This window comes from Cyprinus carpio, unplaced genomic scaffold, assembly GCF_018340385.1.
Source record: "Cyprinus carpio isolate SPL01 unplaced genomic scaffold, ASM1834038v1 S000006742, whole genome shotgun sequence".
Classification (NCBI taxonomy): domain Eukaryota; kingdom Metazoa; phylum Chordata; class Actinopteri; order Cypriniformes; family Cyprinidae; genus Cyprinus; species Cyprinus carpio.
The window spans coordinates 107,784-124,835 of record NW_024879341.1 but is presented as its reverse complement, the minus strand read 5'-3'; the positions used below and the strand labels follow the sequence as shown (position 1 = coordinate 124,835).

The following is a 17,052-nucleotide window of genomic DNA, read 5'->3' as shown; positions in this document are numbered from 1 at the left end:
ACACCCCCTCTTAAAACCAACCATTGAGCATTGCACTGTAAACATGTATGCTTTCCTTCAGTGCAGTGTCTATTGCCAAGAAAGTCCAGCTATAAGGAAAACGAAAGAGTGTGTAAGCGAGAGCCTCCATACTCCATAGCAACTGTTTCCCTGCTGGCCAAGTTGCCTTGTGATGCTGAGTCAGACTGGGTTTGTGTCTGTGATCAGTAGTGTGGGACACGGGAGACAGGCCAGGCTTCTATCGTCCAGTTTTCATGCTGCTCTCACAGATGTTGTTAAATGAAGGGCAACATAGTCAACAACTGTCTGGCAATCTTCAAATGTAATGTTTTAAAAAGAAGTCTCCGGAAGGGATATGTATATAACTATCATATTTGAGAAGCACGGAAGAATTCACAAATATATTTTTCTTGTCAAAATATTTTATTTTAAACGGCAGTTGAAAGGATAATTATCTGATTCTTCCAAAATAAATAATTAATTAATTCTCGGTAAAAAAAAAAAAAAAAAAAAATGCACACGTAATTATCATTATAAACTGGATAATGTACCCACCAAAATCCCTTATATTATCCCTCTGCATCTGTGTAATCAAACTTATTTCCAATTTCAATGTAGCTGTATTTTGTAATCAGTAAAAATAAATAGTCACATAACAAGTTTCCTCCTTTTAGCTCACGGGTTTTTTTGGGAAGGAACTACACATGCGCAGAGAGGACTACATTCAAAGGGAGATGAACGCTATTGATTACAAGGATTTCTCCCGCTCCTAATAAACTTTTTTTTTTTTTTTTTTTGCCACGACTTTTACTAAAACGAATCAAGTATTCAGAGCATTTTGGAAAGGAATCGAACGGAATCGGATTATATGACCCAAGAAGATAATCTCGGAAAAAAACAATCAGGTTTAATATTTGCGACGGTTTGCGAGACACGTGATCGTCTTCATCCCAATCACGGCGCGGCAACGACAGCCATGTCTTCTTTCTTTGTTCTGGATCTATCCACGCTGCTGACTTATTACACGTTTACATGTTATGTTTTTTTAGAAGATCGAGTCTTTAATCGGTGGGGGATGCTCTCGAATGCAAGTGTATCGTAAAAAGAAGACGCGTTTCGGAGAACTCCTGCTTTAAAAAACACCGGGTTAAGCCCCGCGAGCGGTTGAGCGGGTGATCACGTGACTCTCCCTGCCCCCACTTCGATCCGATGGGGGGAAGAAGAAGAAGTCGGACATGTTTGAGGGAAATGTGTTGAATAAAGAAACGTGGCTGAAGACGAGAAGAAACGCGGGATTTTTCCGACAGTATGAGGAATTCGACCATTTTCGACACATTTTGTTTATTTTCAATTCACTTAATCTGGATAGAGGTATATATTAAGAGATTTTAGATTTATTTTTAGAAAAACAAAAAACATTGTTAATCATTAAAATTAAACGCTTAATTTAATAATTCATAGACAGCCACGAACAATTTGGCCAGATTAGTGTTGTATTTTGTTTTTTCCACAGTCGATGACATTGTTGAAAATCTGTAACCTTGGTGGTGGGGGATGGGCGGCAGTATAGTTAACTAAAAAATCCGTTGTGCTAAACTTTTAATTTAAAAATCGCTTGAAAAAATATAGGTTTTTAAAACAGGTTAACGCGTTTAACAGGGCTTTCGAACAGAAAATATTTTAATGCGTGTGTTTCAAGTTGTTTTTTATATAAAAAAAAAATAATACGGTTGATGTGAAAACCTCGACAAGATTTGTTCGTTATTTTGGCCTTTATTATAACAGGCAGAAATTTGAGCTGAATCAAATGCGTTTTAGGTGATTTTGGCTTTTATTGGGTTATTACTCGATGTTGGCCTGAACGCAGAAGTCTAAATTTATGTAATTCTTACATTTAAGTAATATCCCTGGTCAACTTTAGTTTGTTTTGCACTGTCTGTTTTGTCTTTGTAATCATGTTTTAGCGCTGCTGTGTCGTCGTGTGAAGTGCTGAAGTTGCTGCGTCATTCAATGGAGGACACTCCTTGGTAGGCCATGTTGGATCGACAGAGAAAAGGGCATCGCCTTTTTTTTGTTTGCTTGTTTAAATACTGGGTATGACTTTGCTACGTGTTTATCTTTACATTGCGGTTTTAATAATATATACCGTGCTCCTTTAGGCCTCGGGTTGGATTTTTCTGTTTTATTTTAAGGGTGTAGCCACATCACGATTGTGCCTTGAAACTTTTATGTAATATTTTTGTTGTTTTCAGGCAGTCGATGAGGAGCGGGCTGTAAAGCGAGGTGAACAGTACGTGTATGTGCCGCATTTTGTCAGGTACACGTGACTAATATCGGGCGAGCCCAATGGCGTATTTCCAACATGACCCGGATGATCGCGCCTTAGTTTCGCCCAGCCAATCAGCGAGGTCCGTTGACATAACGCAAAACTCTTGAGAAACGCAGCCTTTATGGAAATGTTACCACATCTTTGAGTGTTTTTTAATTAGTCGTGAAAATGTTTTACTGAATGTTGTTTTTATAACTAAAGCGACGGCGTTGTTTAGACGAGTGTTTTTTATGCGAAATAATCTGGTTTAAAAAACACAAATCGTGATGTGTGGGCGTGGCCTGTCTGACTGACAGGTAGAGCGGCCAGTAGAATTCGCGTAGGCGTGTACGTTTGGCGTCACATCAGCCAATGGCGCCGTCGATGGGTTTATAAAAAGTCGGGCGGAGCCTTAACCTCGCCATTTCATTGTATCTCCGAGCTGGAGGATAGAGGAAGTCAGAAAAACAAGGCCGCGAAACTCGGATATTCGAACGAAACCGGTTTATAGACAGAATCCGGATCCATCCCGATGGAGACGGCCATTAGCCCGCCCTTTGACAGGTACCTATTGGAGAAAATGACACTGCACTTGTTCTGTGAACGAAAATGTTGGAATATTGTCCTTTTAATTCGGCATCTTTCGGAATTGTTTTATTTTAATCGCTTGCGTCCTGCGATAACATCGAGCGAGACGCTGGAGTGTTAAGACTGCATCGACTTTCGCTCTTTAAATGCAGGGATGCTCTAGACTTTAGTTTTTTACAGCGTCAGTACGCGACTAGTATTCAAGTTTCCAAAGTCTGGTTTTTAACGAGCAACTGCCCGCGTTTAGTGCGCAGGCGCACGCGTTCGCTCCCAGAGCTATTTATTTAACGTTACTGATATTCTCTCGGTGTTCAAACCGTCACGTTTGAGCAATACAAACCTATTTTTCACATCTGAGACTTGTTTGATTTGCGCCTATTTGAATGGTTGGCTAGCGCTATCAGAGACCGGTATCTTTTGACTCGCCATATAGAGGTTGTCGACACTTTATTAGACATTTTATGTAGCGTTACATTTGTTTTGGGTGATTATCAGACTCGAAAGTGTGTTGTGTATTATAAACTCACTGTTATGCATCGATCAGATCTTCCGCGAGTGTTAAATCGAGCATGTGATTGTGAATTTGATCGGTGGATTGTAATACAGACTGGCGTGATGAAACACGGTATTTCAGTACAATATAATTATATGTATAGCTATAGGTCATAAGGCGGCGACTTGGCCTACTGAAACTAATAAATAATGTGTAAGCGTTGGGTGTTTTATAAGTGGGTTTTGCTTTTGTTATTTTAATGTGGTTGTCTGGCTTGCTTTGTAGCTCGTGTGTTTAAAAGTTTTAGTCATTCTGAAAACGCGTCTTGTGGCGCGCTTCCGTCTCGCACCACGTGGACAACATTTGTCAACATTTTCCACTTTTTTGTCACGCGTGGAAGTCCACAGCTGTGAGCTCCAGCCTCTTTGATCACATCACAGCATCTTTTTGTGGCGAGAGCCATTAATTTGTGAAATCTAACGGGACGCACAACACTGAATAAATTGTTTCGCTTTTGGTTGCTTAGCAACGCGAGTAACGTTAGTTAAAAGAGCGGAAGCCTGTCATCTGCCCCCCCCCCCCCCCAACCAGCATGCATGCGGAATAATTGGACCTATTACTATTATTTTTTTCTTTATTTTTTCTCTCTCCAGACATTGTTTGTATACTAACATTTTGCTTAACTGAAAATAAAAGTTTTAAATGTGAACTGTTTGTGATTTTTGCATCATTTAGCACTGTTTAGATGGCATATTTATCTAAGTTGTTTAGAAAACGTTTAATATGCTTTATCAACAAGATTTTAAGTCTAAAAATTTATCTTGAGAGAATGCGTGATGGATTTACAAAGGTCACGAAGTTTGTTTCTCTCTAGAAGCAGCCTGTCTGCGTGGTATTTTTCAGTTTGTTGATTTGACTCAGTCCATACTGGGGCAGGTATGCAAACCTTCACTTACAGAAAACTGGCCGGAAGGCACGAGCTCAACCTTCTGCAGAATGAGTGAGTGAACACCCGCCTCAAGTGTTTTGGAGTCTAGTTCTGTACTGAAGCTCCTGACACCAAGACGAATTTCTTGGCAAATAAAGCTCTTTCTGATTCTGATTAAAAATCATATTAAAATGACTATACAAATGTTGCACCATCATGCTATCCATCAATCGTAATATACACTGAGAATAAAACCCAAGAGGATGCACTTGTAATAAATTGGATGCTTCCAACTTATTCTCTTACAATTAGGTTTCAGAAGGTAAGTCTTGGGGAAGGAATTAGATTCTTCATATTATCAGCTTATAAAATATGAAGTCCTTTCTTTGTAACCTAAAATTACTAAGGGTAGTCAATTTTACATGAGCAATTTGGAAAAAGTGTATAAAATCCATGTATAAATTCCCTGCATTTCTTTATACATGAGTTAAGAATGACTTTAAAAAAAAAAAAATGATAGTGTAACATCAGGATCCGTTTTTGCAGCTATGTTATATCTGAGGTGTTTTATGTACATAAAATCAATTTAAAGAGAATACAGCAGTGAGATTAAACTGGGGTAATGCTCCTTTTTCTATTGAAGCTACGAAGAAAATAAGCCTTTTTTTATATTTCCTAACAATTTAATAATAAAACATTAAGGTGAATCATTAGTGCAATTAGTCCTCTGGGCAGGAGTAATTGATTTATGATTAAAAATATTTATTTTGAGGCCTGTGTTCTCATTGGCTAATTCCTCAGATAAACACAAACATGACCTGATCTGGGTTATTAGGTCTGGCCCCGCCCCCAGTTTCCAGTAGGATAGTGGGCATCGGTTTGGCATGTGTCCTAGTGTAACTCACCCATGTCTGGACGGATAAACTGCTGAAGGGGCAGTTGGGTCTTCATGCTTGGTTCACATAAGAGTTTGAGTCATGAGTCAACTGTGATTATGTTTTCATATTTTGTGCATATTTTAGTCACAAAGTTGTTCATTGTTTTGTTTCTATTTATAATTATAATCTGTCTTTGATCTGTATTTTCTCTACATGACACACCCTCAACTTCCTGTTCTCCACAGCTCTTTGGGCGGGGGCGACGGCATGCAGGGGGTCACCATGATGGAGCAGACCATCTCCGCACCCGGCAAGCGCATCCGCAAGCCGTCGCTGCTGTTTGAAGGGTTTGAAGGACCTGCTCTGCCCCAGGTGCCTCAATCCGGACCCTCTCAACCCCCTGTGCGGGACCCCATCCGACAGGGCCGTATGACCAACCAACTGCAGTTCCTCCAGAAGGCTTTAAGAAGACGTTGTGGAGGCATCACTTCGCCTGGCCTTTCCATGAGCCGGTGGACGCTTTCAAGCTCATCCTTCCTGTAAGCTGGGTCTTGTTTCAGAATGGACTTTTTAAAGAAGCTGTTATTAGGCTCTGTTCAAATATGCCACAAATAATGGGTCTAAACTCAAGCGTGTGTTTTTCTGATGTAATAATGACTTCTATTTCTTAAATCATGCAGGATTATTACAAAATCATTAAACAGCCCATGGATATGGGGACTATCAAGAGAAAGACTGGGGAAAACAATTATTACCGCAGTGCCAGTGAGTGCTTGCAGGATTTCAACACCATGTTTACCAACTGCTACATCTACAACAAGGTCAGTCAGTTCATTTATGTTCAGGTGAAGTGTTCTGTAAGCACTTAGCCTTGTTTTTTCAGAGCTTGGATTTATTTTGTTGCTCAGGTCTTCTACCCAGGCTATTATGGAGCAATTACTCGCATCAGTAGTATCGTCTAGAGACTTCCATGTGATCTAAAAGTCGTCTGTTTATTTCAGCCAACAGATGACATCGTCCTGATGGCTCAGTCTCTGGAGAAGGCTTTCCTGCAGAAGGTTGCACAGATGCCCCAAGAGGAGGAAGAGATTCCTGCACCTGTCCCGAAGGGCAAACAGAGCAAACCTAAAAAAGGCCACAAATCAAGTAAGAATGGGTTGAAAAACAGATGAACCTGAATAAACTGATGAAGAGAGCAGTTGGATTTTCGTGGTCATGGTCTTGAAAGCTACCTGGATTTAACACACAATATTAAATAAAATAAAAAAAACCTATGTAATTAAAATAGTGATTTCCAGACCTGAAACAATTGCAGAAATTAACAATATTCTAATTTTTTGGGGTACAGTTTTTATACATTTAATTTAAAATAAAATATCTGTTACTCAAGAAATGTCCACAATAATTTCTATGACTTTTCAGGTATTGAAATCACAATTTCTTTTGTGATTATATTTTGATATTTTTTCTGCCTTCATGCTTATGCACCCCCCACCACCTCTCTCTTTTAGTCTCAGGTGGATTCACGACAGCTCATCAGGTCCCTGCTATATCTTCCGTGTCGCAGTTGGCCTACTCCCCTCCCACTCCAGACACCCCAGATTCGATCCTCTCCACCCCACTGCAGACGCTTATAACCAAGACTTTGCCTCCCACTTCACACAGCACCCCTGCGCTGATGGGCCTGCCCCCTACTCAACCGACTGCAAAGGTAAGACCACCTCTTTCCTGATCACATATATTTATGCAAATCAGTTCTGATATGCTACACAACCTAGTTGGAATACCAACAAGTTTGTTTGCTTAAGTGCGGTTTTTTTCACCATCCTGTTAATAGAAAAAGGGTGTCAAGCGCAAGGCAGACACAACCACCCCCACCACCACAGGCATGCCGCTCACTTTGGGTGTCGGTGGCATGGGTCTCAGCATGGGTGGCGGTGACTCCCCGCTCACGCTCTCCACTTTGGGTGTTGACCCCAATCAGAGCCTGTCCCTTGGCCTGGGCATGAGCCTTGGCGGAGGCCTGGTTGGAGACAAAGTACCGGCAAGACGAGGTGGCAGTGGCAGGCCCATCAAACCACCACGGAAAGACTTGCCCGACTCCCAGAACCAACATCAGCCAGTGCGGCGCGGGAAGCTAAGCCAGCAGCTACGGTACTGCAGCACGATTCTCAAGGAGCTGCTGTCAAAGAAGCACGCGGCCTACGCCTGGCCCTTCTACAAACCAGTGGACGCTTCCTCACTGGGACTGCACGACTATCATGACATTATCAAGTATCCCATGGATCTAAGCACAATAAAGGTAAGTGTAAAGAGATGTATTACGATATAAAATGCCACCATGTGCACGATCAGATCTACATGATTTTCTCATGATCTTGCAGAGGAAAATGGATCATCGGGAGTACAGGGATGCATTGCAGTTTGCTGCTGACATCAGGCTAATGTTCTCAAACTGTTACAAGTACAATCCCCCAGATCACGATGTGGTGGCCATGGCCCGAAAATTACAGGTATGGACACTTGCACTTAAGATTCTTTTTACTTTTCATCAATTTTTGCAGTTTCACATAAGCACAAATAAAGAGATTGACAAATCAAATATAGTTGTAGCAAATAGCACATGTGCCCTCGTGATGGAACACATTTAATTTCATTTGAGCAGAATATCACATTGGTGATTGCTGAACTCCAACTTATGTGTTTGTCAGTATTTTCAGTCCGTCAGCACTTTTTTAATTTTTTTTTTATTTACAAGGCAGAGAGAGCATGTGTATGGCTTCCAGATTGGGAAGATTAACTAAAACACTTTACCCTTTAAGGGAATTTAAACTCTTCGAGATCTGGCAACCCCAAGCTTTTAAGTAAAAAAAAAAAAAAACATTTGTGGAAGATTGTTACCAATGCAAGATAACAGAAATGTCAAAAAAAAAAAAAAAAAAAAAAAAAACCTTTTCAGGATAAATAACTAGATGATTATGCTTAGTTAATCGAGAGAACCAGAACTGATGATCGTGACTGAAATATGATTAATAATGCAGCCCTACTTGCACTTGAACATTAAAAGCTTGCCCAAAATTGGATGTTAGAAAAAATTTCTTCTATTTCAGGATGTCTTTGAGTTCCGCTTCGCCAAGATGCCAGATGAACCCTTGGACTACCTCCCACCTGCGTCCCTAAGCGGCGGCCTGGGCGGTCACTCCTCCTCTTCCTCCTCCTCTTCCTCCTCGTCGTAAGAGAGTGACGTGAGCAGCGAGAGTGAGAGCGAGAGCAGCCCGAGCTCTGACAGTGAGGAGGAGAGAGCGCATCGCCTGGCCCAGCTTCAGGAACAGGTGTGTACACAGGTAGCGACTGAACTTTACCAACAAAGTCCGCTAAACCGGCACTGACAGATTTGGCGTAGTTGTACATTTACTGAGAGCTGCAGTGACTGTGAGTTTAGAAAGAACACAGTGACACTCACTCACTCACTCGCTTGTCTGCAGTTGAGGGCGGTGCACGAGCAGCTGGCCGCGCTGTCCTCTACACCCATCATCAAGCCCAAGAAGAAGAAAGAGAAGAAAGACAAGAAGAAAAAGAAGAAGCCGGAGAAACACAAGCGGGCCAGGAGTATGATGGAGGATGATATACTCATCCGGCCGCCCAAAACACCAAAACTCTCCAAGACACCAAAGAGCAGGAGCAACAGCAAAGCGGCGACATCCACTCAAGGCAAGAAGGGCTCCAATAAGAAGAGCAGCAAGAGCAAGTACGCCTCACTCACTCATTTACTGCATGCCTAATTAATCTGAACCTGAAAATCAACAAAACATCAATTTATCTTATTTCTTTCCCTAGATCCTCAAAGAAATCTCAAGCCCCCTCCTTTAACCCTCCACACATGAGCCAGGGCGGTCTTACGCCACACTATGACTCTGAGGAAGAGGAGGAGACCAGCCCCATGAGCTACGATGAGAAGCGGCAGCTCAGTCTGGACATCAACAGACTGCCGGGAGAGAAACTGGGCCGCGTCGTTCACATCATCCAATCCCGAGAGCCCTCGCTGCGTGACACCAACCCCGAGGAGATCGAGATCGACTTTGAGACGCTCAAACCATCCACACTGCGTGAGCTGGAGCACTACGTCATGATGTGCTTACGCAAGAAACCACGGAAACCTAGCGGTAAGAGCATTTCGATTCAGATGGATTCAAACTAGGGCTGTCCATTTAACCTAATTAATAAATTAATGGATTAATTATTCATTTATTTAATTAATACATGACTTATTCATTTTTGTATTGATTAAATTAACTAATAAATTATTTATATTTATTATTATTTTGTGAGATTTAATTATAGAAAAAAACACGTATTCAAATGTTATCATCAGTTGGTTGACTGAAAGACTGACTCTCTCAAGACTGACTTGCTGTGACCTGCTAGTGGTTTTAGTTTCATTTTGGGAGTATTATATCATTTTCTGTTTTTTTTTTTAAATAATTTCATATTTCAGTATTCTTTTTTTTTTTTTTTTTTTTAAACATGAATATCCATTTATTAACATTATGCAATTCTGAAACAGTTTTTAGTTTTTCTTAATTTACTTATGTGTGTTGAATGCTTTTCTCATCTAAAAACGAAAATGACTTTATATGATCTTTTTATTAGGGTGGTTTCTCAGCCAAAATGTGTTTGTGATTCAGTGTTTCCCACGGACTTGCACTCTATGTGTGGCGGCACTTCCCCCGGGGGAAATATAGGCTATATATTTATAAAGCAGAGTGTTGGGGGTCGCCACAAATAAATCAATGTATGGGAAACACTGTGATTAATTAGATTTATTATTTGGCACATCATGTTGTTAATAAAAATAATAATAAAAAACCTTTATAGCTTGACAGGCCTAATTAAAACCCTTTTTATATTTATGCCATTGATTTGCTAAAATGATATGCGCTTCCCTGGAGAAAGGAAGGCTTGTTCTTGAGCAGCTGATGGGAATCTGATACTAGACATTAACCCATCATGCATTGTGCAGCCCCACCTTTCCTGGCTTTATTCAGCACACTTTACAGGTAGACAGCAGTCTGCTATGAACAAACACAACGCTATTCTTTCATTCCTCCACTGATGTAGACGTCAGAAAGAGTAATGTATTAATATAGGTGCAAGGTTAAATAATTACATGAAAAAATAAAAATACACTACTGTTCAAAAATATGGGGTTGGCAAGATTTTTTTTTATTTGTTTTTGAAAGAAGTCTCACCAAGGCTGAATTTATTTGATCTAAAATACAGTAAAAACAGAAACAAAATATTTCTGCGATTTAAAATAACCCTTCTCTATTTTAATATGTTGTAAATTGTAATTTATTCCTTTGTATCTTTGATTTAACATTTAATCTACTGGTGCAGATTATAACACATAACATCCATCTATGATATGCTGTAAAGACTTCAGTGGTTGTATGGGAAATTTGACTCCTTGTGTTTTCCAGTGGCAGTCAAAGGCACTGCAGGGAAATCCCGTGAGGAACTGGCTCTGGAGAAGAAGAGAGAGCTGGAGAGACGACTGCAGGACGTCAGCGGCCAGCTCAACTCCGTCAAGAAACCACAGAAAACCAAAGGTAGGGGACGAGATGCTTCTAGATCATCAGTGCTCCTTCAGAATCAGGTTAATCGAGATTTACCTGATTTAACACCCCTCTCACCTCTCTCTCTCTCTCTCTCTCTCTCTCTCTCTCTCTCTCTCCCACCACTCTCTCTCTCTCTCTCTCTCTCTCTCTCTCTCAGTTCTGAAGCCCACTGGGGTGGAGCCTCATGCCGCAGCGTCTCGTCTCAGTGCCAGCAGCTCCAGCTCAGACTCCTCTTCCTCATCATCCTCTTCCTCCTCCTCTGACACCAGTGACTCAGACTGAGCGGATCGAAAGAACGGACATCAGTTAAAACATGCACTCCATCCCAGGATAGGACAGAGTTTCTGCTCTTAATAACAGAAAGATGTTTAAGGAAGAGCAGTGTTTCTCTTTAGATGTATCGAAACAGGTCAGAGAGAATTCTGGGAAATGTTGGACGGAGAAGGAACTAATGGAAAAGCAGACCAGGGCATCGTTGTCTAGTTTGGGACTCATTTCTGTTAGTCTATCCTTCTTTACTTTGTGTATATACATGTACAAAGATATATAAATATCTATTTTTCTTTTATAAAGAAGAATTTTAAGTGATTCCCTGGTAGGGAAGATACATACTTTCTGAACATACTTTTCTTTTGTCAATCTTTTTTTTTTTCCTCTCCCTCTTCGTTTGACCTAATTAAGTAGTTTGTCTTAAAGAAAAAAAAACAAAAGGCTTGGAGTGGAAACTGCTGTCACTTTTGTTTGCATGAGTGAGTGTGTGATTGAATCCCGTGGTGTTCCCATTTACACACTTTGCACATACGTGGATGTGTTGCCGCTTGGTTGTGCATTTGAATAAAAAACAAAGCTCCATCTATTTAAATGGCATCTGTACACCTGGAAGTTATGAGAACAGGGACTTACGTCACTCGTCTCTGTCTGATGGGTGACTTGTTGGCGTCTTAAAACTTGAATCTGATCACCTCTCCATCCAGCCTGCTTTACTTCACACGGTCATATGAATGCTTCAAATCTCCGTTGTTTTATATACAAACATGCAGAATTTTGCTCTTTGAATTCAGCTGGGCCACATGATGAGTAATAGACATGTATGCATAAATTATTTTTATGTTGATGTGGTTTAAGTCATGATTTCTAGAGCGGAACAGAGTCTTAGATACACTATGAGAGGTGCACAGCTGCTTAATAGCTGTTGATATGAATACTGTTTGTAAATCTTGTTTTTTTGTTATTAGTGTAGTTTTGTTTTGGTTTTGGTTTTTTTATTATTCACCCAAAGAATTAATGCATAATTGGTGGTTTTAACAAAATGACACTTGTATTCAGAAATGAAATGCTTGGAAATATAGTTTGTTTCATAGCACACATGCTGTTACATGACAATAGCAACGATGAAATTTGACTTTTGTATTTTTTTTTTTTTTCTTCTTCAAAAATGTTGTACATATGTAACAGTTTCATGACCTCGCAGCTTGCATCTGTCAATATGACCTGATTTCTGCTTCCTGCATTATTTTTTCTTTTTTTTTATATACACTTCAGCTCTATTCTTTAGTCTCGTGGCTGGTTTTTTTTTCCACAGCTCTATATGTTTTTTAAGAAGACAACAACAGCAAAACATTATAACAAAATGAAACCTCAAGCTATAAGCATCATCTCAACAGATGCTTCATGCAACCATTATTCTCATCTGAAAAATGTCATGTTAATAAAGAGGGTGAGATGTCTTTAAAACAAAAACTTGAGGCTCAGTGTATTTCTTCAGGTGCATGTTATATCATTAGATTTCTATATGATTTTCAGGGAATATATATTGCATCTAGGGATATGATAGTTCATTAAAACTTGATATACTACTTGAAACACACATATATACATATATATATATATATATATATGTGTGTTTCATTTCAGCTAGTTGCCAAATTTCTCATTTTGTTTAACTTGTACTAAATACTTGACATTAATAAAACTATAGACATTAAAAAATAATAATAAAAACGGCAAGAGGGTAAAAATACTAAACAAAAATTGAAGTAAAATTAAATCAAAACTGGAAAAAAAACTGACCTAGAGCTATTGTAATGCTCTTAAATTATATAAAATTAAAATAAAAGTTATATTAGATTTTATATTTAAGTTGGCTTGAAAAAGCCAACTTACTGATCTACTATCTAATCTTATTATTAAGTTGGCTTGAGAAAGCCAACTTACTGATCTACTATTTAAACTTATTATTATTATTATTCTTCTGAGACTAAATTTCTGACTGCTACTCCTCCTAGAGCTTTAACTCTACAGACTCCAAACTCAGCCCAGCTCTTCAGACTGATCTGACTCGTGTTGCTATATCTTTTTTAGACTGATTGGACTTACGGTTTTCATAAAAATGAAGATTAAAAATCATAAAAATCCCATAGACTTACATTGAAAAGCCTCTGCTCATCTGAACATTCCGTAAACTGCAACTGTCAAAAATTCAAATCTAAACACTCTGAAGCCCATTACACTCAATCAGACATGCCTTCTATGTACTATTACTAACCCATTCAAACTCATTCAGACTCATCTATCTATCTATCTATCTATCTATCTATCTATCATCTGACTGTTTCTTTCTATCTATCTATCTATCTATCTATCTATCTATCTATCTATCTATCTATCATCTGACTGTTTCTATCTATCTATCTATTATCTGACTGTTTCTATCTATCTATCTATCTATCTATCTATCTATCTATCATCTGACTGCTATCTATCTATCATCTGACTGTTTCTATCTATCTATCTATCTATCTATCTATCTATCTATCTATCTATCTATCTATATATCTATCGTCTGACTATTTCTATCTATCTATCTATCTATCTATCTATCTATCTATCTATCATCTGACAATTTCTATCTATCTATCTATCTATCTATCCTAGCAACATGCTAATAATGTTAGAAACATGCTAGTAACTTGTTAATCATGCTAGTGACATGGTAGTCACATGCTAATCATGCTAGAAAACATGCTAGCGACATGCTAGTCACTCGCTAATCATGCTAGCGACATGCTAGTAACTTGCTAATCATGCTAGAAACCTGCTAGGCGTCATGCTAGTCACTCGCTAATCATGCTAGCGACATGCTAGTAACTTGCTAATCATGCTAGAGACATGCTAGTAACTTGCTAATCATGCTAGAAACATGCTAGTGACATGCTAGTCATTTGCTAATCATGCTGGAAACATGCTAGTAACTTGCTAATCATGCTAGCAAAATGCTAGTAATTAGCTTATCGTGCTAGAAACATGCTAGTAACTTTGCTAATCATGCTAATGACATCCTAGTAACTAGCTTATCATGCTAGCAATATGCTAATCACTTGTTTTATTAAACTTCTTAAACTTTTCAAACTTTCTAAACTTTTCAAACTTTCTAAATTTTTCAAACTTTCTGTTCAGGCTTTCTCAAGCCAACTTAAAGTTTGTCTTGACAAACTTTTTTATCTAGTTATTATTCTTTTTCTGAGACTAAAATTTCTGACTCTAACTCCTCCTAGAGCTTTAACTCTACAGACTTCAAACTCAGCCCAGCTCTTCAGACTGATCTCGCCGGGTGTGCTATATCTTTTCTAACTGATCAGACTTATGGTTTTCATAAAAATGAAGATTAAAAATCATAAAAATCCCATAGACTTTTATTGACGGAATGTTCAGATGAGCCAAGCTCCAACTGTCAAAATTCAAAACTAAACAAACTAAACCCCATTAGACTCCATCAAGCTTCGCTTCTATGTACTATTTCTAATCCATTTAAACTCATTCAAACTCATCTATCTAATATTTCTAATCTATCTATCTATCTATCTATCTATCTATCTATCTATCTATCTATCTATCTATCTATCTATCTATCATCTGACTCTATCTATCTATCTATCTATCTATCTATCTATCTATCTATCTATCTATCTATCTATCTATCTATCATCTGACTCTATCTATCTATCTATCTATCTATCTATCTATCTATCTATCTATCTATCTATCTATCTATCTATCTATCATCTGACTCTATCTATCTATCTATCTATCTATCTATCTATCTATCCTAGCAACATGCTAATAATGTTAGAAACATGCTAGTCACTCGCTAATCATGCTAAAAACATGCTAGCGACATGCTAGTCACTCGCTAATCATACTAAAAACATGCTAGCGACATGCTAGTAACTCGCTAATCATGCTAGAAACATGCTAGCGACATGCTAGTAACTCGCTAATCATGCTAGAAACATGCTAGCGACATGCTAGTCCTCGCTAATCATGCTAAAAAACATGCTAGCGACATGCTAGTCACTCGCTAATCATGCTAGAAACATGCTAGCGACATGCTAGTAACTCGCTAATCATGCTAGAAACATGCTAGCGACATGCTAGTCTCCTCGCTAATCATGCTAAAAACATGCTAGCGACATGCTAGTCACTCGCTAATCATGCTAAAAACATGCTAGCGACATGCTAGTAACTCGCTAATCATGCTAGAAACATGCTAGCGACATGCTAGTCACTCGTTAATCATGCTAAAACATGCTAGAAACATTCTAGCGACATGCTAGTCACTCGCTAATCATGTTAAAAACATGCTAGCGACATGCTAGTCACTCGCTAATCATGCTAGAAACATGCTAACGACATGCTAGTCACTTGCTAATCATGCTAGAAACATGCTAGCGACATGCTAGTCACCGGCTAATCATGCTAAAAACATGGTAGTGACATGCTAGTCACTTGTTAATCATGCTAAAAACATGCTAGCGACATGCTAGTTATTTGCTAATCATGCTAGAAACATGTTAGCGACATGCTAGTCACTCGCTAATCATGCTAAAACAACATGCTAGTGAAATGCTAGTGACATGCTAGTCACATGCTAATCATGCTAGAAAAATGCTAGTGACATGCTAGTAACTTGCTAATCATGCTACTGACATGCTAGTCACCTTGCTAATCATGCTAGAAACATGCTAGTGACATGCTAGTAACTTGCTTATCATGCTAGTGACATGCTAGTCACTTGCTAATCATGCTAGAAAAATGCTAACGACATGCTAGTCACTCGCTAATCATGCTAAAAAACATATTAGTGACATGCTAGTCACTTGCTAATCATGCTAAAAAACATGCTAGCAACATGCTAGTCATTTGCTAATCATGCTAGAAACATGCTAGCGACATGCTAGTCACTCGCTAATCATGCTAAAAACATGCTAGTGACATGCTAGTCACTTGCTAATCATGCTAGAAACATGCTAGCGACATGCTAGTCACTTGCTATATCATGCTGCTAAAACATGCTAGCGACATGCTAGTCACTCGCTAATCATGCTAAAAAACATGCTAGCGACATGCTAGTCATTTGCTAATCATGCTAGAAACATGCTAGCGACATGCTAGTCACTCGCTAATCATGCTAAAAACATGCTAGTGAAATGCTAGTGACATGCTAGTCACATGCTAATCATGCTAGAAAAATGCTAGTGACATGCTAGTAACTTGCTAATCATGCTACTGACATGCTAGTCACTTGCTAATCATGTTAGAAAAAACATGCTAGCGACATGCTAGTAACTTGCTTATCATGCTAGTGACATGCTAGTCACTTGCTAATCATGCTAGAAAAATGCTAACGACATGCTAGTCACTCGCTAATCATGCTAAAAACATATTAGTGACATGCTAGTCACTTGCTAATCATGCTAAAAACATGCTAGCAACATGCTAGTCATTTGCTAATCATGCTAGAAACATGCTAGCGACATGCTAGTCACTCGCTAATCATGCTAAAAACATGCTAGTGACATGCTAGTCACTTGCTAATCATGCTAGAAAACATGCTAGCGACATGCTACTGACATGCTAGTCACTTGCTAATCATGCTAGAAACATGCTAGCGACATGCTAGTCACTCGCTAATCATGCTAAAACATGCTAGTCACTTGCTAATCATGCTAGAAACATGCTAGCGACATGCTAGTAACATGCTAATTATGTTAGCAACATGCTAGTAACTAGCTTATCATGCTAGAAACATGCTAGTAACTTTGCTAATCATGCTAATGACATGCTAGTCACTTGCTTAATTAAACTTCTTCAACTTTTCAAACTTCAACCTTCAAACTTTTCAAACTTTCCAAACTTTTTAAACTTTCTGTTCAGGCTTTCTCAAGCCAACTTAAAGTTTG

General features: G+C 38.9%; 1 pseudogene; it reads left to right on the top strand.

Moving 5' to 3' along the window:
- Positions 1-2,819: 2,819 nt before the first annotated feature.
- LOC109047548 lies at positions 2,820-12,553 on the top strand (annotated as a pseudogene).
- The last annotated feature ends 4,499 nt before the right edge of the window (positions 12,554-17,052 follow it).